Source organism: Anas acuta, chromosome 20 (assembly GCF_963932015.1).
Source record: "Anas acuta chromosome 20, bAnaAcu1.1, whole genome shotgun sequence".
Classification (NCBI taxonomy): Eukaryota; Metazoa; Chordata; class Aves; order Anseriformes; family Anatidae; genus Anas; species Anas acuta.
The window spans coordinates 3,981,506-4,004,520 of record NC_088998.1 but is presented as its reverse complement, the minus strand read 5'-3'; the positions used below and the strand labels follow the sequence as shown (position 1 = coordinate 4,004,520).

Here is a 23,015-nt window from a genome sequence, read left to right as displayed (position 1 = left end):
AGAGTGATCGAAATGCTTTGAGTACCCCTCATCTCGGGTGTTTTTGTGGCATTTTATTATCATACGTGTGTGCTCTGCTGCCTTCTGAGATGCTGTGCTCAGTACCTTGTGAGGTAGTTACCCGTGTGTCCGAATCTGGTGCACCATCCCTCCGTGCTTTACAGTTCCCTCTGTAAACTGGGACCAAACGGACTGCTCCTACCTGCCTTTGAGAGGAGCTGCCCCTCAAAGAAAAGGTGGAAGAAAAAAAAAAAGCCAAACTTGTAGGTCCCCTGAGTGGTGTGTGTGTGTGTGCACGTCACCAACCTCTGCAAAAGGTGCCTCTGTGCATGTCTCACAGCCTGCGTGCTGTCTCCGCACCTTCTGGTTTTTCATTTTGGAAGGAGGAGCAGAGACGGTAGCTGCGTGAAGCCTTTTTTTTTTTTCCTCTCTCTCCACTTGAACAAGCAGCTATTTGGCTTCTACAACTTAAATCTGTGTTTTGGAGTGTCTCAGCCCTTGTCAGTGAGGCTTTAGATTGGGCACTGAGCGCATGTGAATGCGGAGAGAGGCTTTGCATTGAGGCTGTTGGGCGAGATAAGACCTAATATGATAGCGGCATGGCAGCAGGGACAGGAGCTGGGCACCGCAGCTCAGCGGATTGGGCCGGGAACACTTCTTACATCCTGCTAAAAATGTCAGCGTGATGGAGTATGGGGGGGAGGTGGAACTGGGATACCGAAAAAATGAGCCTGAAAAAAAGTACGAGAGAGAGAGAGCAAGGAATAAAAGAGCAAAACCCAAGTCAGGGGTGTGCAAAGCTCAATCCCTGGGTTGCAAAGTGATGATTGCAATGGATTGATGCTTTGGAGAAAGGGAGGGAGGTTTTATTTGAAAAATTCCTACCCAGAGCCTTCGTTTGCTGTAAGTTGTGATGTAGGTGCCGTGGTGGCAGTTGGGTGGAACTGAAGACAAGCCCGTGCATAGCAGAGAGGAGATGTTCCTGTGCTCTGCTCCTGGGCTGGCTGCTGACGGCGTGCTGTGCCACGCACCGCTGAATCAGTAACACGGGAGCAGCCGCGGCACTGGTGTGAGAGCCAACGCGTGCCCTGAGCCTTCCCTTGTAGGTGAGCAAGGTGAAGATGACAGCAACAAGAGTTCCTTGTGCACAGACCTCTGCTTTCACACACCTCTGCTTTCCTTACAAGACCTGATGCTCCTGGCAGTGGGATCCGAGGTCCTGGTCAGGGCTGGGGGCAGGCAGAGCTGTGCCAGAGCCCCAGGCACATCTTCCCCGGGTCAGGATCTCGTCACAGGGACTGGAAACCTGACACAGTATTTTGGAAGATTCATTAACTTTTTTCTGAGAGAACCTAAGCCAAGTTTGGAGCAGCTAGCAGAAGGTAAATGTGTTTTGTGGTTGTTATTTTTCCTTCTCAAAGCCACATGGGTTTGTGCAGCCGAAGTAGAACTGGTCAGAAGTCTGTTTCTTGGGTTAAAGGTTTCACCCGAGTCCCCGAGCTTTGTCCGGGCTGCTCTCCCGTGCTTTTACTCTCCATCCTCACCCCAGCTATGTAGCATCCTGGAGAACCCCCCCAGCCCTCTGGGTGCCAGCCTGGCCCCCTGGGTGCCCCACTCCTGTCTTCCCTCGTGCCTGCCACGTCCCCAGCCCTGTTCCTGCTGTGCCATTCGCCTCGATGTCACTGTGTCACCCTCCTTCGTGCCCTCGCTCCCCACAGAAGCTCCCGTGCTCCTGCCCACCCGGAGCTCAGTCCCTGCGTGCCCCGTTCATCACGGGGCTGGTGTCTCGCCGCAGGGGCCGGGAGCAGCCGCTGGGAAGAGCTCCCTTCAATCTCCTGTAAGTGACTGCAACACACGCTGCTACCTGTCCTGGCATCCTCCAGCTGAGTTATAGGAAGCTGGGTAAGGTTTGCCTGGTGGGATCTCTCTAATTCCCGGCTTGACGTGTTTAGGGAGTGTTCTGGCAAAGCTTTATTGGCCAGAGAGACGTCTCCAAGGCGAAGCCTCTCGTGCAGAGACGTTGCTGTGGGTTTGTGTAGATGTTTATGACCTGGCTGCCTCTGCTCCTCGCTCGTGCTCTGCCTCCGAAGCCAGGAGCCCCGCTGCGCCGCCTGGGGAGCCGGCTCGCTTCTGACCTCAGATAACCAAATCTCAGCATTGCTCTCATTTAATTTGCCTTTCTGCTTCTGTTACTGTTTTTTTCCCCAGTGATGTTGGTTGTCTGTGCGTGGCTGGCTGGCTCGGGATGGGTTTGTTTGTTGTTTTTTTTTGCCTTTGGGTTCCCTCCTGATGCACCGCCTTGGCTAATTCTGGGCTAATTCAGACCTGGATCCTTTGGGGTACTGGGGGGGAAGTAAGTGGTGGGTAAGGGGCAGCCGTGACCCTCTTCGTGCCTCTCCCCAAGCTCAAGGCTAGCTGTAACAACAAAACACTTCTCTTTTTTTTTTTTTTTTTTTTCTTACCTCACTGTTTTGCCTTAATCTCTCCCCAGTGAAACATAACATTAATTACTGTAGTTAGAGGGAATTCGGTCTCCATTACTGTCTGCCACCCCTTTCCTTTTGGCTTGAGCATCTAAGATTTGTCTCTGAAATGAAAAGGGAAGAAAAAAAAAAAAAGAAGAAAAGCAAATGCTAGATTTTATTTATTTACTCTCTTTTTTTTTGCAGTGTCAAGTAGAAAGGAATCAATATTTTTGTCATTACGCCTGTTGTGTTTTTTCCCCATAATCTTAGCTGTCATTTGGGTTTAATTGTGTTGTTTCCTCTTGTGTGGAAGTAAATCTTATCTGTTTTGGATTAAAATTCAATGAAGGTCACAGCAGCTCGAAAACTTACCAGGCTGCAGCAATTAATGTTCATTTGGCTTTGATAAATTGGAATGTTCCCCACAATAGGACTGGAGTGGATTTCAGAAGCAATAATTCTTCCATTAACTCAATGATTCCCCGCATGATAGAGCGTCTTGTCACTGCTCTGTTTGTCATCTGTCACTTCAAGGATCTGGGCATATGCCTGATATGATTTATCATGATTATTGGGGCCTCTTGTGTCAAAACATTTTAAGCTACTAATTATTCCAGCCTTGCAAATTGCGGAATTTAACAAAACATAAGAGAGATTTTTCCCACCATATTGTGCCTCTGCAGTTACCGTTCTGTGTCTCTGCAGATCGGGGCCCAGAGCCGCGTTTCCCAGCTGTGGGTGGGCGCCTATCTGCAGGATGCGGGGCTGCAGGTACCAGGACGAGCTCAATTTCCCTTGAACTGAGCCATTTCTGGTCACGCTTGAGCTCTTTGGCAGGCTTGTGGTTCCCTGCGCTGCACCCACCAGCTCCTCCTGCCCCCGCAGGTGGTGTGTGCAGGTTTGGGGACCCCACAGGAGGTGACACAGGGGTACAGCCACCTCGTGCATGCCTCAAACCTTCCCCGGTTGGGGCTGTCAAGGAGTGGAGATGAAGTCCTGTTGCATCCTGCTGCGGTGTTCCTGGCGGATCTGCTCTTGCAGAAGCCAAGAAAATGCAGGTACGGGTGCTGCGGGCTGGCTTTCTGTGCCCTACACCTGTGCAAACGATGCCAGCAGCGGCTGCCAGGGGAATTTGGGAGATCCAAGCTGGGAACGTGCCCGTGTGCATGTAAGCCACCACTCGCTGCCTCTGCTCTGCCTCCAGCAGCAGCGAGGTGGGCATCTGTGAGGATGGGAACAAGAAAAAACTCGCATTTCATCTCATACCATCTCCCTGCGAGGCACTATTGGAGCGTCTGGAATAAAAGGTGACCAGACCTCATCAGGCTGATGGCTTTTATTTTTTATTTTTGCTTCCTGCTTTCTGCTGGCTGCCCGTGGCAGGAGGCAGCTGCTGGTTTCTAGGTCTCCCGGCAGATTTTTCAGCTCTTATTTATATGAGTTTCCTCTTTTCTTCTTAAGCATCCTGACATCTCCCTAATGATCAGGCATTGGTGCTGTGCTCTGTCAGCTTCCGAGATGGTGTAAAGTGTGCTCCGAAATGCTCCTCTCTGATTCAGCATCCTGATCTGAAGTGGAGCCGGGGAGGGATGCTGTGGCCCCAAGAAACCTTGTGGTGCTGGGGGGGGGGACCAACCAGCGGCCTTCCTGGGGGGCTCAGCGCCTTCCTTTGGAATCAGTGCGGACACATCTGAGAGGTTTTGGGGTTTAGGAGCTGCTGCCTCCTTTCTGGAGCTGCTTCTCTACAGAAGTGCACTCTCCAGAAGTGCATTCGTTTGCCTTATGTTCCTTAAACTTTTTTTCCTCCCGTGACCTGTAACAACTCTGTGACTGTCTCGCTCTGTGCCATGCTACCTGTGTTTCCTTGAGGAGCCCCGTTCGTGTTAGGCTCCTGGATTTAGCTTGGCTGCCCCAAAAGTCCCGTGGCCCCGTGCTGCTGGGGGTGTAGGGAACCCCTCTGGAGGAGCCAAGTGCTCCCGGGGGTGCAGGTGCTGCTGGAGCCCTGCTCTGCCTCCTTGCTGGGGGCAGGCAGCTCGTTTGGAGAGCGGGTGGAACGTGAATAATGAGGTAATGAAGAAGGCACAGCATCTGTGTCATCATTTCTGCACCAGGAGGTCAACCGGATTCATAAAACACGCGCTCCCAGCCTGCGATATGTTTAGGAATTAATTAGGGCAGGGGAAAAAATCGCTGCCGCAGCAGATTTCCTTATCTGAAACGTATTAAAGAGCTAAATTGATCTCCAATGAGACGTTTTTTTCTAATTGGATCCAGTGTGTCCTTGTCTGAGAGCCATCCCCCTCCTGATCTGTGGGGCCAGGAGGAGCTGTACGGACCCACGGGTGCATCCAGGGGGCATCCAGGGCTGCAGGGGTCCTGGTCCTCCTGCCGTGGTGGTGGCATCTGCTTGTCCCCGGGCTGGGGACCTGCTCCAGCTTCGAGTTTTGTCCCCAGACTCCATTAACCAACTCTTTCTGGGCTGGGAGAAGCAGCCTCTTCGGTTACCCCTCCTTGCAGGGATGGTACAATGCAGGTGCCGACTGCAATTAGTGACACGCTCCTGTGTTTAGGGAGTTTGTTTGGGGGGGATTTGTCTTTAAAGTGTCACCTTTGTGACAAAGGCACCTGTTATGTTAATAACTCTCCACTAATCTGTGTTTTCTACCTTAGTTGCTGTGAATACATTAGACACTTCCCAGCTTTCTATCTCGCAGATCCCCCCCACTGTGTTAAAATATGTAACTGGAGTGCTTGATTTGCATCTCTGATAAAGTGAGGATGAATAAATACTCCTAGTTCATCTGAACTGAGCAGCAAACTAACTTTCTCGTGTCATCCCCAGGGCAATCCAAGTCGGTGCTTGGGGAGAAGCAGCACGGAGAGGCGCTCGGGAGGGGCCTGCGTTTTGCAGATGGCATCAAACGCGTGGGCTGCATCTGCTGCCGTAGACGTTTCCCAACCTCAGCGTACTGAAAAAGGAGAGTGGTTGGAGGGGGAAAGGCAGGAGCTCCCGTTGGAAAGGTAGTCTGTGAAGTTGGGGGATGCTCGAGCTGGAATGGGGATGCTGAAGTGATGAGGAGATGGAGGAGGAACGGATATTTTGGGAAGAGGGGAGAGGAGCAGTGCAGGGTTAGCTCATGGCTCGAAACGTGGGCAACGAGCGTGGCGCTGTGTGTCTGCCCTCGCCCTGTCTGTACCTCCTTGCTGCCAACACCGAGCACGCTTTGGTAGGGGGTTGCACCGGGCTGTGAGTTCACAGATTGCAGCTTCTTATCCCGAGCTCGTTCCCTTCCTTCCTCCTCCTCCCTCTCCCCCTTCCTGCCATCTGTCCGGGAGAAATGCTCGTGCAGCATCGGTGTCAGGGGGCACCGTGTGCGTCGCGGAGCCTGGACCTTTTCTCAGCGCCCTTTCTCTCAGCGTGGATGAGCAGATGGAACAGCCGAGCTCTGCTGGGCCAGCTCCGGCTTGCAGAGCTGGGGGAGAGGAAGGAGCATCCCCGTCCCGCACGGGGCTGTCGTCCTCGCCCCCGCTGCAGGAAGCCTGGCTGAGCTCCTGGAGGGAGCCGCTCCGTGCAGCAGCCCCCTGCTGATTTTCTGCGTGGTGTCTGAGCGTAAAGCACCAGGCGCTTGCTAGGTGCCTTGGAACACTGGAGTAAAGGCAGAAATGCTCTGCAGCGACCAGCCTAGATCTAATCACCCTAAATTGCCAGCCTCGAACTGCCTGGGGTGTGGTAGTGGTGGTCGTGACACCCAGGCTGGCTTTGAGATGAGTGTGCCCAGGCAAGTGGGACCTGCCGAGCGTTTTGTGGGGCAGGGGAGCGGTGCTGGGCTCTGTGCTGGGCTGCAAAACCCCTTTGGTGTGCTGAGTTAAAACAGTCCCCAAATGAGAATCCACGCTGGGGACATGGGTGCTGGGTGGCACATTTTGTCTCTGCGCTGGGGACACTGGTTCAGACGAGAAGCGTGACGTCCTGCTTATTCCTTTGAGCCTGCTGCTGTTTGCAGATCTTCCTCCTTGTGGTAGTTATTCTTGTTTGGAAACCTGTGTGGTGCCTGTTAGAAACGCTTGTTATCAGTTAAACGTTATCAGGATCGGGAGTTGGCTCGTGTGAAGGTGAACTGTGATAAAGCTGATGTGGAGGAGCTCGGAGATGTTGGGGAAGATTTTTGTGTTACAGCACTACAAAAGCGTGAACTCTCGTTTTGCTGGCAGAGCACGAAGACAGGAACAAGTTTTAATGACGGGATGAAACGCAATATCTTGTTTGTCCCCAGAAATACGGTGTTTGATTTCATTAGGGGCTTTTTTTTTATTTCAAATGAATCGGCCTTAGTTTCACGAGGCAGCATTGCGATGCGCCAAGGCAGCGCGCTCTTTGTTGGTAACGTGTCGGAATGAAATGTTTCCATTCTTCAGCGCTTCCCATATCCTCCCCAAAAGCACTCACGCTTTCGTTTCAGCTGATGTGAAACTGCCTAAGCAGATAAACCATGCGTTGAAAATCTTGATAAGCTCTTTCTTATTTTATTTTTAAAATAACTGTGGCTAAACCAGATGCAGGCAGTGCCATGGGTGAGAACGGTGAGTCTGGTGAGCAGCCATCCCCTGGGAACCAGGGAACTGCTGGAAACAAACCCAAACCCGGTTATCTGTGATCTGCTCCTTTTTTATTTTGAGGGGATGCTTCGAGACCTGCTCATGTTAAATAGAGGGGGAAGCTTGCACATGGGTGGTTGTACTGGTTGTCACAGGGCTGCTGATATAGCTGAGAACTTCTTTGAGGGGAAAAAAAAAAAGTGTGTGCATGTGTGTGTGTGGATCTTGCTGCTGTAGGAAATTGGGCAGGATTCCCACCGGCTTAATTGGGAGCAGCATCAGGCCAAGTGTGGTTATTTTTACCTGTCCTTGCTCCCACTCCGCGTTGCCGCCCCGGACAAAGGCAAGGAGCTCCCTTCTAGCCTCCACAAGGTGTCCGTGGTGCGCAGCGAAGAAAATAAACTAATGGTGGTTATTAAAAATAAAAAAAATAAAAAAATCCAATTATCTATAGCCGCAGGAAAATAACGATTTTTGAAGGCCTTGGCTCAGGCTGGCTTTGCCCTGGCTGGGTGCTGGGTGAGGCACTGCAGCGGCTGGGGGGGCGCGGGCAGCCCCAGCTCACCCTGCTGGGCCTGGCTGAGCACAAAGCGCCGCTGAGCAGGGACCAGGAGCTGTTAGGGTTCAGTACTGAGTGTTATCAGCCAGCTGGCCTGCTTCTTCCACAATTAATATTGCTTCATTATGTTTCTCGCACTGTCCTTCTTGTTTTTTTGGATGGGGAAGCACGAAACATCCTGCAGGAGGATGGCAGCACGGCAGGCTGGTGCCATAGCAATGTCTAGTGACTCTGCTCCTCTTTTCGGGGGTATTTCTGGTTACATCCCCATCACCAGCCATCCCTGTGGCGAGCTGCAGCTCACTCACTGTCCTGAGCAGGACTTTCCTCACCACAACCCTAAATCCTGAGCCTTGGGGTGGGGCCGTGGTGCTGGTGGCAGTAGCCAAGAGGCAGCTCCCCCACCTCCCTTCTGGGCGCTCGGGGTGCGAGGAGGGACGTGCGGCTCCTCGGACGCTGTCTCCCCTTCCCCCTAGGGGACCCCATGGGTTCAAATCCACCCGTGGCCCCTTTGCTGCATCCAGGTGAGTGCTACATCCAGCCTCCTGCTTTTTGGAGAGGAAAATAGTGGAGGCAGTGAGCAGAAAGCTGCTTCTCGAGGCTCCTGAGCCGCTGGAGTGGTTGGGCTGCCAGTCACCGGCGGCGAGGGGTTAGGCAAAGAAAAGCCTGGCTTACAAATTGCAACCAAAGGGCACGCTTGCTACAAGGCTCGCAGAAACAAACAGAAATGAGACAAAAGCTGCACGTACCTCGACCTCCTGCTTGAATTAGTGCCAAAGACTCCCTGTGCTTTGCAGCATCCAGCTAACGAGCTGCAGGGCGCGTGGCGGCTGAGGACGGGGTTATCGGGGAAGGTTTGTGCCCTTGGTCAGGTTTAAGGAGGAGATGAGGATGTGGCCGTGCCCCCCCTGGCTGGGGAAGGCTGTGAGCTGCACACGAAGGCTTTTTGTGAGCCTTTTTCCTGCACGGAGAGTCTGCTGCTGTCACTGCCTGCAGCTCCCCGAGCCCGGGGTGATGCAGCCAGCGTGCTGCTGGCCTTGTTCAGCCCCAAAGGCTGTGGACGTGTTGTCTTGGGCAGCCCTTGGGTGCAGGCTGACAGATCTCAGCTCCTTCTTTGCTGCCTGCCCTTTACAGACCCACCTGGGATGCTCAGGGTGGTGCTGGGCTCAGTGCTGGAGCAGCAGAGGCAGCGTGGGGCTGCTCGCCGTCCTCCTCGCCCTCGCTGTGTGCTTGAACTGCCGCCCTCACCGCTTGTCCTCAGCTCTCTGGGGGCTGAGGGGGGGAGCAGTCACCCAAGCTGTTGGAGTAGCTGCTGCTTAGTGCTGCCAGTGAGGAAATAACCTTGCAAAAGTCGAAAATGAAGGGACCTGATCCTCCTCCCACCTCAGCCCGTAGCTCCTCGGAAGGGAGATACCAACTGATTCCTGTCTTGGGTTTCCTCTGCTGCCTCCAAGGGACGTGTGGGTTTGCACCAGCATTTCCACAACTGCGTGGTGTGCAGGGACGGCTGGGGCTGGAGTGAGACAGAGGGACAGACCTGGAGGGATTTTGTTTGACCAAGCTGTTCCCACCGTGGGATACCGACTGCTTTGCATTTGGGTACCCCAGTCCCAGTGTGCCCCACCCCAGACCTCGTACCTTTCCTTCCAGCCCCCAGCCCCCCTGCCAGGCCTGACCTTCCCTCCGGCGCTCTGCGGGTGTTTGTGGTGGTGTGGAAGTGCCCTTCCCAGCTGAGAGGGGTTTGGGGGAAACACCAACCTGTGGGAGTGGTGTGCGTGCTCTGGCTGGGTGGCCGGGAGTCTCCTCGCTCTCCCGTCCGCTCTCTTTCTTTTAATTCCCAGGCCAATAGTGATAAAACATCGGGCTCATCTCATTCCCTCGGTGGTCTCCACTCCCAGCCGTGGTGCTCCAGCTGCAGGGAGTTTTATGAACATAATCACACCCCGTGGTGCAGGGTGAGCGCCCATCTCCTGCAGCATCCCCAGGGCAGTCACTTTGGGACCAGCTGCCTGCTTTGGGGACAAGCTCAGAGGCTCCCAGCCCCTGTGCCAGCCACCCCCTGGTGTCCTTGTCCTGGACAGGTCCTCATGGAGCACGCAGGGCAGGTGATGGCTGGGGGACACCTCCGGCCGTCTCCTCGTGCTGGCCACGTTTCCCTTAGCAAAACGAGCAGTGTTGGGGGTTATTATTTATTTTTTTTTCCTTTTTTAAACAGCCACTTTTCACTTCTTTATGCTCTTCCTCCTTGGCATGCAGGCCCGGGAGGGGGAGGGAGCCCTCAGCCAAGCTCTCCATCACACGTCCCTTGTTTCCCTGCGTTATTTTTTCCCCGCCGCTGCCCTTGCCAATGAAAGGACATTGTATAGCTGCTGGGACTGGCAGGGGCTGCAGCGCTGCCTGCCAATAGCCTCGGTGTCTGAAAGGGCTTAGGAAACACAAGCTCTAAATTAGCTCCCAAATCTCCTCTTTCTCTGGTAAAATAGCCCTGCGGAGCCCACCCGGCTCCCCACCACCTCTGGCACCAGGCTGGGGCTGGTGGGGCTTTGCCTGGGGAGCACAGGGACACCGAAGAGCCCCTCGCAGCACCCCGGGGAGAGGAGGGGACAGAGTTTGGGCACCCTCACAGCCTTTGCTGTCCCCTGTAATGGCTTTGCAGTGTTCCCTTGGCAAGCACCCTGGGGTCCTTCAGCTGGGAGGAGAGGCACGTGGCTAGCTGGTGGCTGCCAAAATCCTCCTGGGGCCGTGGGTGCCCAGCTTCTTCCTCCCCTGGGGTGCTGCTGAGAGCAGCCAAGGTCACAGCATCACTGGCACACATGGGCTGGGACATTTGGGGCCAGCTGCAGCCCCTGGAGGGGAGCTGACGACCTGAGCTGTCTGAGCACAGCTCCCTGGTGTCTGTCCTGCCCTCGCTGGGTCAGTTGGTGAAGGGAGCAGCCCTGATGTGCTCTGGGGGTCCCTGTGTTAATGGGGCATCCCCCTGGGGGGCTTTTCCTGGGCCCTTGGGGAGAGGTGGTTGTGCTGTGGTGGAGCCTGGGGACAGCTCTGCTTGGCAGTGCTGCTGTGTCCCGGGCTTCATCTTTTGCCTCTGCTTTCCCATCTCTTGAGGGAGAAAAGCTGGGGGCTCGGTTTTGCAGCCTGCTCCAGAAATTCATCCTTCAGCTGCTCAGATGCCCGGAGGTTCAGCCTCCCCACTCAGCCTGCCCTCCCCAGCTGAACACAAGTTGTTCTTCAAACAGCTCCAGCGATCCTCCGGAGGTGTCCCTCGGTGCTCAGCTGCTATGGAGGGACCACAAGCTTGAGAGTCTGCCTGCCCCCTCCTCGCAGTGGGAAATAAGAGGGAATTTCCATTTCTAGAGGGATTTTCCATTTCTAGAGGCACTCCCAACTTTTTCTTTCTCGAGGCTCCTCCAGACTCCTGCTACCCCCCCTCCCTGCGCCATGCAGCCAGCTCTGAAGCAGCAGCGATGTTTTCTGCCAAGGCAATGATTAGCCTTCCTGCTAATGACCCACGAACGGTGTCCAAAATAAATGAGCCCAACCTGCTCATCTTATTAGCCAAATGATTGCGAAGAAAGAGGAAATATCTGCAGAAATTGCTTAGGCAGCTGGAATCTGCAAGCGCAGCGGAGTCGGTGCTAGAAGGAGGGCGAGGGGTGGACGAGCCGTGCGTCCTCAGAGCCCTTCCTCTCCAGGAGGGCGAGATCCCCTGCATTTTTGGGGTGGATCTGCTCCCCCTTTTGCAAAGTGACCTCTCAGGGCTGGAGCTGCAGCTCCCCTATGGCTTGGCTGCCTCCTGGGGTCAGAGGCTGCTGCGGGGCTCCTGCGGGGCTGGTGCACCCTCAACCTTTCTGACCGTGCAAGGCGGTGTTTCGGTGCTGCTGCTGTCCCCTTCAGGCTTCCTACAGTTGTGTTGTGTCCCTAGAGCTGTAGCCCAAGGCTTTTAGCAGGACTGGGAGCTCGCGGGGAGCAGGAAGGTGGCAGCTTGGCCGTTCTGTCAGCCACGTGTTACTGCTTCTGTAGGCAGGGGTTGCAGCACGGAGCCTGGGTGCAGCTTGTGCCACGTTCAGCTCAGTCTGAAAGCTGCGAGGCTTTGGGTCTGTGGCTCTCTGCCCATACCAGGATTTCTCTGTGTTCCAGGTTTCCCTCTGCGTTGCAAGGAGCTGGGGTTTGGGCAGGGATTTCTTCTGGAGTCGAGGTCTGGTTGCGGCTTCCCGTGCCCTTGGCACAAAGCAGTCACTGGTGTGGTTTTGCAGGAGCAAGCCTGAAGTCTGACCTCTTCCTCTGCTGAGCTGACGGATCTGAGAAGAGGGAGGGAATTTGGAAATATGGGGAGGTCCTGTCCTGTCCTTCCCACCTTGCACAGCCTTTGGGCACCAGGCAGCAGTGCTGGGGTCTTGGTCTTGAGATAACCAGGAACAAATTGCCCTTCAGGAGCTCTCTGTGTGTCCTTCAGCCTCTTCTCAGAGATTTTTAAGGACTAGGAGCATCCTTGTTCGTGTGGGGAGGGACAAGGCCAAAGAAGGAGGCCCAGGCAGGGGTCTGCAGAGGGCAGGGGCAGTTCCTGGGGGCCAGGGGGGTCCCGAGTGCGAGTCTCGGGCATCGCGGTGACATTTGGGTACCATGAGAGCTCCCCTGGGCAGGGATATCAGGGTCTGAGGGACTTTCTGCCTTCTCCCTGGGGCAGGCCGGAGGGGATGGATGTCTCTGTAGAGCACCCAGTCCTCGTGCACACCAGTGCTGAGGTTTCAGCAGCAAGCCCTCCCTCGCTGCCCGACCCCACGGAGCTGGGGGGGCTGTTAATGGCTCCTGAGCTCAATGCAGCGGCCGCTGGGAGCGTGGGCCGGGAGGTGGCGGTGGTTCTGGCCATATAAATAGAAAACCCCTCACTCGGCCCCGGCTGGTGCTGCCTCCCGGCTCTCTGCGTGCCGTCTGTCACCTTCAAAACGGGTGGCAGGGAGCGTGGAGACGTGGGCTGCCTCCGCGGCGCTGCGTGCCCATGGCTCGGTGCAGCTCCCAGCAGCAAAAATGCCTCCAGCAGCTTGACCCCGGCACCAGGCCCTCGGGAAGGGGTGGGGGAAGGAGCATGGCTGTGGTGGGGAAGGGTCCTGGGGTCCTGGGGTGGGGGATACTGCTCCTGGGAGCTGCCTGGAAAGCTGCTGTGATCGGCGTAACGGGGAGGCCATCGGGTTTCTGTGGCTGAGGGCCCTAACCAGGCAGTGCCCCAGCACAGGACCAGCCCTGACTCCTAAATCCTTGACAGTAGAGAAAAATGTCCTTGGTGACTTGTTCTTTCCCAAACTAGGGCAGTTGCAGACCTGGCTGGCGATGCAGCAGGCCCTAAAACTTGCTGAGGTCCTCGTGCTCCATCCAGCACCCATCGTGCCCACCATACGCTGCCCCAGCACCTGCTCCGTCCTCGTTCAGCCTCGTGGCTGGTGCCGTGGGCTGCTTCCATTCTGCACAGGCTTTAATCCTTTAATCGTGTCTCGGGCTTCTTTCTTCCTCCCCTAATTGGTAGGGGAATTGCTAATTGTGTGTTTTTGTTCTGAGGAGTTTCGGATCTCAACGATTATCTGTGCTGGAAAACATCCTGACAGTGCACATACTGCAAACTTCAAACGCGGGAGATAAGGGACCAGGGAGCAACTCCGCTGTGTTTGCACCCATCCATGCCTTGTGCTGCCCTCACACACCTGCAGAGCTGCCCTCAGGCTCCCAGTTTGGGAGCTGATGGGACTGGGTGCAAATGGAAACGTCACCAGCATGCCCTGGGTTACCTGAGCCGAAGGCTCGAGGTCGTCTCACAAGTGACAGCCCCGAGTCATTTTTGAACAAGTTTTTCAGGTTAACACTGATGTGATTTTGCTTTGGAAGCTGTGCTGCTTTGTGACTGAAGGTTTATTTCATTATTTTTTGGGTGGGGAAGTTGTGTTCTCAGTACTCCAGCCGCGCACACATGCTTAACCCTCGATACCCATCGGGATGCTCGGTGAGTGACGGCTCCCCTGGGGCTGTGCTGCGTGAGGATTCCTCCTCCATGGGAACTCAGGAGTGGAAGGGATTTGGGGAGGTCGTTAAATCCATCTCCCTGCCCTGGGCAGGACCGATAAACCTCTGCCACCCGTGATGGATGTTTCCCTGTCCTGTTGTGCAGGGCTTCCAGCCTGCGCTGCCCGGGGCAGGTTAAGGGGGAGCAGGATGGAGACACTGCTGCCTCCCAGCACGCTGCCTCCAGCCCGAGTTTGCAGAAGCCTTGTATTTCAGATGAATTTTACAATGTTTGGACTGCTTTAAATAAGCAGGTGTTTGAAGTGATTGATTGAAATCCTTTCCCTGTAAATGTTTTGCTCCGAGGATTGAGCTTGGAGTGCTCCGCTTGGCGCAGCGAGCAGACACGCGGCCCCCAGCGCTCCCTGCTCACTGCACTGGGTTTGTCTGTGTCCCCCTCCCACAGAACAGGGGCTGTGCTGTTCCTGAGTTGCAAAAGGACACCGGGATGCATGGATTTAATGACTTTTGGCCAGATAGAGTGATGATGTCCCACCAGGGGCACGGGGAAAGCGTGCCCAGCATGGCAGGGAGGTAACTGAGGGAAAGAGCTGAAGCCCGGTGAGCACCTTGCCCTGCTGCTCGCCTCGCTCTGTTCCTCCCTGCACGGCTGCAAGTTGGAAGCAGAGCAGGTTCCTTTGGTCCTGGTGAGACCCATCGGTGATGGACAAGGCTCTGGGATCTTGTTGCAGAAGCTTCCAGAGCAGCCCCACATGTTGCTGACCCCCTTCTCCTTGTGCTTCTCCTTTGTGTGTACCTCCGCCGTGTGTAACTTTACTCGCTGGTGCTCTGGGGACGGGCTCTGCCTCTCCTCGTGCTGTGCGGGGCTATTACAGCAAATTGCCAGCTGCAATTGCTCGGCTGGCTCAGAGATTTTTATCTCGTGTCCGCTGGAAAGGGAGCCCTAAGGTGACGCTGGGAATGTTGAAGTGATGGATGTGTTTTGCATCAGGGCAAGGGGAAGAAGCAGCTGCAGGGCTTGGAACAGCACGCAGGTGGCTCTGCCCTGCTTCAGGGGGCTCTGCTTGAAACGAGGCTGCAGAGAGGGATTTGCTTGTCTCGGCGGCTGCTCCTCATGAGGGCTTTGCCCCCCTCAGTGCGGAACTCGTTGCTCACCTCTCTCCTTTCAGCTCACTCCAATTTTCCTCCTCTGCCTTCTCTGGGCACCAGGGGATGCGGCTCGAGAATGTCCCCGGTGTGGGAAGGAGGCAGGAGGGGCAGCACGAGGCAGGACAAGGAAATGAACCTGTGAAGTTAAATGCTGGCAAACAACAGCCGTGGGGAGGGTGCTGTGGTGGTGCTGGAGAGCTGAGAGCTCCTGTGCTGGGCAGCCGTGGCTGGGCGGCCTTGGAGAGCCCTCCTTGGGGTGGTGCAGGGGATCTGGGGACAAGAAGGGGCAGATCTCCTTGCACAGGGCAGTGCTTGAAGCATCAGAGATGCTAAAAGTGGGGAGCTTGGTCAGAAGCAGCTGCTCTCCTGGGTGTTTTGGAGTTACTGCTCAGCAGCTGGGCTCCGCAGCCCGTGGCACCGGCGCTGCAGCTCCCCTCCATCAGTGCTGGGGTCAGCACCAGTGCTGGGCTGGGGTTACTGGGGCTGGGTGGCATCTTCCTGGGGATGCTCAGCGCTGTTTCCAGCTGGGGCAGCGCTTGGTGTGCCTGCCATAAAGCCTCTTTCCCAGGCTGAGTGTTGCAACAGGGGGAGGTGGCCACGTGGGGTGGGCTCAGAGTGTGGGGACGGGCTGGGAGCTGGGTGCTGCTGCCCTGTCCCCAAATTGGGGACGTGGTGGGGGCAGCGCTGCTGCAGACATGAGCTCTGCCGGCAGCACGAGGAGGAGAGGAGCTGGCTGTGCTGCTGGCTCTGCCCAGGCAGCGCTGGGCACGTCGGAACCCAACTTGTCTTAATTAAAGGTCTGTCTGCTCGTCGCGAGGACGTGGCTGTAATTAGAGCTGGGGGCGAGGGCTGCTTTGCGCTTTGTGGGAGCACAACTGAGAGCCTGCCCTGGCAGCAGCCTCTGCCAGCATCCCCTCGATGGCACGGAGCAGGGACGGGGCTCTGGACGGGCTGGGATGGGGCTTCCCTGAGAAATCCTTCAGGTCCCTTCTTTTGAGCCTTGCTGTAGCACAAGTCTGGGTTTTCTTGCTCGTTGGCTCCGAAATAGTGACACATTTTCAAATCGTGGTGCTTTAAATCCAAAGCTGGTGAGTGAGCCTGGACTGGGCTGCCCCAAATCACTGCTCCAGCACAGACCCTTTGGCAATTCCAGCATCCTGGTGCCTTCCAGCGTCTCTGTCCTGTGGGGAAGATGTGTGTGAGAGCTGGGGAAGACGCACGGAGGAGCTGTGGTTTCTGTCTCTCCCTTTGTTCTGCTTCCATCAGCTTTGATGTACTGTATCTGTAGAGGAGAATGAGGGACTGGGGTTGCAGGTGGCTCGGATACGGAGTGCTTTGGGATGGAGGCTGCCTCCCCTGGGGCTGCAGAGCTCCCTGGAGCCTCTCCCGTAGCACCCAGGGGTGCCGAGGGCCCCTTGCAGAGCCAAGCTCAGCCTTTCCCATCCCATCCTTGGGGCAGGCAGCTTTCCCCAAGCCCAGATCTGCAAGGTCAGGGTTCTGGTCCCCTTCAAAGCTCACTGGGAGGCAGGAAAATTAAATCCAGCTGCTCAGTTCTGCTGTGGCTGCAGCCCTACGGAGCACCCATGGGTGCCGTGTGCTGCCTGCACCCATGGGGTCAGGTTCCTCCCCGCTGCCCCTGCAGCGCTGCGGTGATGCTGAGCGGAGCCGTGCTTTGTGCTGCCTCTTTTCAGAAGGATGCTCGTTATGCTGAAATCTTTGCATTTATAAAAGCGCCCGGCCCTACGGACACAATGGGCTGGGTCCTTCCCAAAGCAGCTGCCAGCTCCAGGCTCGGTAAGAAACCCTTAAAAGACCCCGTGCCGACAAAGGGAGTTCCTTCCTTCCTCGCCTGCACGCACAAAAGCACCAAAGCACCTTCCCACCAGCTCCGAACTGCTTTGAGCTGTCTGTAAAATAAACCTCGGGCTCCTTTTCAATCCTCTCATCTGTCTTTGCTCCATCCTGAGTACGAGGAAAAGCGGCACCGTGCCCCACTGCAGCACAGAGCTGGCCCATAAACGGGACTTGGGGCACCCCAAGGAGAGTTGGGCCACCGGGTACGAGGACACAGCCCAGCTCCCTGTCCCCGTTTGTCCTTGCACAGCTTTTCAGAAGCACTAACGGGTTTCTTGGGATGCAAATAGCACCGGTACGAAGCAGGAATTTGCTGCGATCCTCACACCCTAACACTGTGCCGAGTTTCTCCCCCGTTTGCCACCCTTTGCCACCTTTTCGTCCAGGAGCTGGCAGCCCCGGGAAGCTCGCTGCTAATTGAGCAGCAGGAGGGATGCTGTGACGTGGTGCTGGCGGGCCCTGGAAGCTGGAGGCGCCCTGCGAGCTGTGTTCACGTTCCCTCAGCCGGAGAGGCGCATCCCTTATTAGATTAATTTTTTTTAATGTATGCAGAACAGGCAGTGGGAGCAGCGTTAATTCGCACGGATGGTGGGGAGACCCACCGAGAATTAGCTGCGTTTTTATAAACGAGGGAGGAAGTGGATAAACACAATGATTAAAAAAAAACAACAAAAAAAGGTGCTGTTTGCAACAGCAGCGTGCGGTGCTCATTCATCTGACGGGCGTGCTTTACTTTTAATTGTGCTTCATTGCTCGTTAGCAAATGCTCTGATGGTGGGCGTTGTAGTAACAGCAGGAATTTGGGACCTGGCTCTGGTGTTTCAGCCTGAGGCTGGCAGGGGAGCTGCAGAGGGTGGCTCCAGGTTCTGGGGGCTGTGGAGTCGGAGACCCCTGGGTTTGGAGACCCCAAGGATGCCGTGGTGCCCCAGCAGAGCGCAGGGGCAGCAGCAGAGGTGCTGAGGTCTGTGCGTGGCCACACAGGGTCTGAAATCAGCCAGGGGTTGTTGCAAAGGCTGATAAAAATGTGTGGCTTCTCTGAGTTATTATAATTTGTTTAATTAGTTTACCTGCACCCCTCCTTCGTTGCGCCACCGCTCCGGACCTTGTGCTGTACCTAACGCCAGCGCTGCTCGGCCTGGGATGGGACACTTCTGTGGGCACAGCCTGGTCACCAGCCCGGGGCACAGAAGGGTGAAAAAACCCCGTGAGCTGTTCCCTTAGGCAGCTCCAGCTGACCCTATAAGTGTAGGAACAAACTGTGGGGTGAACTGGGGCTCCTGTGGGACCAGCTGGGCCTGCTGGGGGCAAGCTGCAGCCCTCAGCCCGGGGCTGTAGGTCCTGTAGGTCCTGCTGAAGGTCTCTTTGCTCTTCCTCCTTGACACCGAGTTGTTCCCTCTTTGCCTTTTCCCTGGCTGAGGGCTCCTGACGGGTGTGTGTGTGGTGGGACCGCAGGGCAGGGGACTGCAGGGAACCGGGTCCTGACCTTCAGCTTGGGGGCAAGGGGGCGGCGTGGCTGCTGCTGGAAGGATCCTGGGGGAGTGCTTTGGGAAAAAGGGGAGGGCTGTGGCAGAAAAGCCATGCCTGGAGAGCCAACAGGACATCCTCGTGGCACGGGGAGGCGAGGAGAAGCTGCCTGCAGGGAGAGGTGAGCTGAGGCAGGCGTTGGGCTCGTCTGGTGGTGGAGAGAGGAGAGGGGTGGTGGCAGCGGTGGCTCTGCTTGCTGCTGTCGGGGACTGGTGTTCAGGTTGTTCCCCCATAGCACAAGTGGCCCCAAAACCCCCAGCGCTCCTTGTCCTTGGCACCTTGTGTGTGCCGAGAGGGGTTCGCCGGCTGCGGTGGCCTCTTATTAAATCTCATTAAAAGCAGAGCTATTGGTTCTTAGCTCAAGTGGATTTTCCTCCTCTGCTTTGGAGTCTGGCTAAAATGCGAGACACAAAAGCTTTTTCAGGGCTTCGCGCTCCGCTCCTGCCCACGTCAGGGAAACAGGAGCGCCAGCGCACGCGACCTAATGCATTTTAAAATCTTCCCTCTCTGAGGGCAAGCTCCGGGTTAGCAGGTCAGCCGGTCTCGGCGAGCCGTTTAGCGCGCATTAAAATCCCAATTTATGCGATCCACGCGCTGCTGTTAGAAAGAGCCGGCCATCAGGCGCCTAATAAAAGCACCTCCAGCCCTTCTCTTTCACTTGGCTGAGAATAAATGCCTTGGTGACGTTACAAAAATGGATTAGGAGCCACTGCGGATTGGTATCCCAGCGAGGTGCGCGATGTGCTCGGTGTGATGCAGGTTGGTGCGGCTTCAAAAAAAAAAAAAAGTAAAAAAAAAAATATATGGAAATGTGACTTTTTGTCTGGCTCTTCCTTTTAATGCAGGAGAGTCAGAGATTTTAAAGTTATGGTTCCCACAGCAACTGTAACTCTCAGCTCGTGTGCGTGTGCCGTGCTGCGCAGCACTGTGCGTGCTGTTCCGGTGATGCCCGGGGTGTGCACGGCTCGGCACGGGGCTGGCAGAGGGATGCTGCAGGAACCCCTTCTGCTGAACCTTTGGGCCAGGATCTGCATTTACTGCACCACTGTGGGTCCAGTTGTGTTGGTGACCTGAGTCTGTGACCCTCATGGGCATCTGGGTGTTGTCTGGAGCATCCGTGGGTGCTTTTCCCAGAGCGTGGTGCAGGGCTGGGTGCCGCGGCAGTGCCTGTCCTCACTGCAACTCAGCAGTGCTGTAACAGGCAGGGAAAGAGGGGAAAATGGCACAAGATGGTTTTCTTCTGGCCACGGTTCACCCAGCCGTGCCTGCTGAGCAAGGCGCTGAGGTGTGTGCCGTGCTCTCGTGGCTGTGATGGGAATTGAGCACACCCAAAGGCGGTGTGCGGGTACGCGGCTCGGTGAGGCGGTGCTTGGAGGGTTTGGAGTGCGCCTGGGGAGATGTTGTGGGTTTTTTGGGTTTGTCCTGTGTCGTTGCTGTCTCTTGTTGAGAAATGTGGTTGAGTTGTGCCGACCTCAAGGCTGGATCCAGAGATCTGAGGAGTAATTTTTTATGTCCTGAGGTTTAGTCTCTTCCTCGCTGCCCTTCGTGCTGGCTGTCGGGGGTGCGAGCATGGTGCCCTGCCTCAGTTCCCCTGCTGGCTGCTCACCAATTAGTGGTGCCCCGCTTCATGGGCAGCGAAGGGCAGTGCTTCCTGAGGCACAATCCAAAGCCTTCCCGAAGGTTTTGTTCTCCTCCGCTGCACGTGAGACCCATTTCCCTCCTGTAGGAGACGTGCCAGCCTTTTGCAACCCCCTTTTGGCCGCAAACACCTGAAAACGCCTCGTTTTGTTGGGCTGGTCCTGTGGGCAGCCCCAGGGGTGATGCGGGTGGGTAACAGCTGGAAGCTGACGGTGTCCCAGCTCTGGGGAAGAGCCGAGCACAGCGTCCTCCCCCTGCCCTGCTCCTCCTTTATTGCTGGAGGGGCTGTGCAGCGGGAGGCCGTGTCCTGCAGCCGGCAGGGTGGGAGCCAGCCCAGCGCAGAGATGACGGCAGGTGTAGGAGAGGGAAGGCTGAATACATCTGCAGAGCTCGGCCTTAGTTTTCATCATTAATGTTCTGCAAGCAGGTGCAAACAGGGCGCTAATTAAGATTTGCAGAAGAAATATTTAAATTGAGAGGTGCGGCAGTGAGAAAAAGAGCAGCAAGGCAAAGGAGGCCGAGGGAGGAGCTGCTGGGAGATCTGGTCTGGAAGGGAAGGAAGCAGGCACCAGGCGACTGAGGGAGTGGGATGGGGCGTTCTGGTTCCCAAATTGTGCTGCGTGCAGCTGTGTCGGTGTGAGCGAGCACAGGGGGCAGAGGACAGACAGAGCCAGGGCTTGTCCTGCAGCCGTGCTAGGGACTGACGGACACCTCCGAGCTGGGCTGTGGCAGAGGACTGGGTGCAGAACATTAATTGCCAATTAACAGGCACAATTAGAACAGGTAATGGGGGTGCTCCCAGCTCTGTTTCGGGTTGTGCTGTGCCCCAGGGTCTGCCCTGAGGAGCTGTGCTGGGCGAGAGGCTCTGCCCGGCCAAGCGGCGTTCCCAGGGTCCCTGCCTGCAGATCACCATCACTTTTAGTTAAATGAATTAGAAATCTGTTAGTTCAAATTACAGCACGGCTAACACCTAACGCAAATGTTTGCTGCACCTGCTCATTGAGCATTGCTTTATTGCAGCCCTGGGCAGCAGCCGAGACGAGCTGGGAGAGGTTTGGGCACGGGGCCGGGAGCTTTGTCCCTGGGTGGGCTGCTGCACGGCCCATGCCTTCCCTGCCCGCTTGGCTCCGTGGGCCTGGGGCTCTTCCTGCGTCTGCATTGGCCTGGAGGGGATGAAATCTTTGTAAGAAACATGGGAAGGACAAAGTGAGGGGACTAAAAGACCAGCAGGGGCCGTGCGATCCTCTGCTCGGACCTCGGGACTTCCTGAAGCCTTCCAGTTCTCACCCGAAGCAGAGCGTAACTTTTCTGAAAGCATCCAGCCGTGGTACAAAAAAAATAAAACTTGACAGTGATGGATAATCCACTACAACCCCTGGTAAATTGTTCTAGTGTTTAATTACCTTCCCCGCCAGAAAGGGAAGGAAGGGAGAAGCACACAGCGTGAAGAGCTCGCGGCGGCCGCGCATTTTCGCCTCTGCGTGCTCACCGTGCCGGGGCTCACAGGGGGCTCCAGCAGGGCTCCAGCAGTGTCCCCGCTGCTGGCCCTGCTCCCCGAAGCTGCGGGCTGTGACCACGGAGGTGGTTGCTGCTCCGGCACAGTTTGGCCATGCCAGGGGACTGTCCCCAGGGCGGTGGCCTCGGGCTGGGGGCCCTGGCTCAGCCAGAAGCAGGAGGCAGTGGGGCTGGCTGTCAACACGGCACGGGGCAATAACTGGGGTTGGGTGTTGTGCAGGAACGCTGGTGGCTTCAAAGCTGGAAGAGAGATACATATATATAATTTTTATTTATTTTTCCTCCAGGGCCTAGCATTTTGTTACTGCTCAGAGGGAGCAGCAGCAGGGATTCGTTGTAGCGCTGGGCTGGGCACGGCGCTGGTTTGCAGCAGCTTTGCTCAGCGTTGCGGAGAGGATGTTGTGGTCTGACCAAAAGGGTGTTTTGGGCTGCCAGGCTGGGAAATCGCAGGCTGTCTCCTGCCTTCAGACACAAAGCTGTGCACAGCGCCGTGGGTCACTTGTTGCCTCTGTATAGATGAGTCCCTCCAGGGAAAGTAGCAGGGGCACATGGAGGGACGCCAGCCTGTAACGGAGGTGCGAGCGAGCAGCCAGGGTCACCAAGGGAGTGCTGCAGGAGCTGCTGGCTGGGAATGTCCTGCCTGAAAGATGTTTTTCTCAAACCTCAGGTAACAAAGACACAAATACTGGTGCCAGTACAGGGGCAGAAGCCGGCAGGTGCCAGCACTTGGCAGGGAGACGGTCAGGAAATGCTGGCAGGTGCCTGCTGTCTCCTAGCCCAGGAGAGAGGGCTGAGAGAGGGGCAAGTGGGGCTTGCTCAGCACTGGTAAAAACTGGATGAAGCTCAGGTAGTTTCCAAGAGGACCTGCTTCTTCAGCCCCTTTTTGCTGCAGACCATTAGGATTTCTTGTGCCAGCTTCCCTGGGGAAGGATGGTGGCTTGTGTGGGGACAGGCCGCCTTTCCCATCCTCTTCCCATGTAAAAAAATAAAAATAAACAACTTGTAGCGGGTTGTATTTTGAAGTTCTGATCCTCTGATCACCTGGAAATGGTCTCTTTGTGGGGCAGATCATTTGGTAGCAGCTGTTTGCCTTCCCTGCAGGGGGCAGGAACATCTGCATGGTGTTTCACCCAGGCTGTAGGGTTGGTTTGGGTTGGTTTGGAGCAGCACGCATGTCTCTGGCTGTCCAGAAATCGCTCAGCATTTTGGGCAGGTACCCAAAGGCTGATCACCCTCTGGATCAGCACTTTTGCAGCCTGTGCCATTGATACAACACCCAGTCTCTGGCAGGACTTGCTGGGGTTTGGTAGTGGCTTCTTCCAACAGTTTTTCTTTGGTGTTTAAGAAGTCTCAGCCTCGCTGCTTTCCAGCTTCACCTGAGCTTTGTTCCCACCCCACGCAGGAGCCGTGAAGCTCTGCAGTCCTGCACCTGCACCTTTTCCTCCCCAGCCCCCTGTTCCCTCGTGCCATGGCCTGTCCCCGTGCACAGCCCTAACAAGGCACCGGAGGGACGGGCTCGTTACCACCGGGCAGCTTTCCCTGCCGTGTCTCTGAGCGCTGCTTCATCGCCCAGGCACTTTTTCCTGCCAAGCCTCGTTGCAGACCCTGGCGCTGCACCCTGGGTTCCTCCTGCCCCGAGCCCTGGGGCAGGATGAGGGCTGCTCCCAGCTCCCAGCCTGGTGCTCACTGGGACACGTCCCCGTCCC

General features: G+C 56.1%; 1 protein-coding gene across 14 annotated transcripts in view; it reads left to right on the top strand.

Annotated features, from left to right (window-relative positions):
• Nucleotides 1–23,015, top strand: part of ASTN2 (astrotactin 2) — a 324,948-nt gene that overhangs the window by 60,816 nt on the left and 241,117 nt on the right. The gene's annotated exons all lie outside the window — the stretch shown is intronic.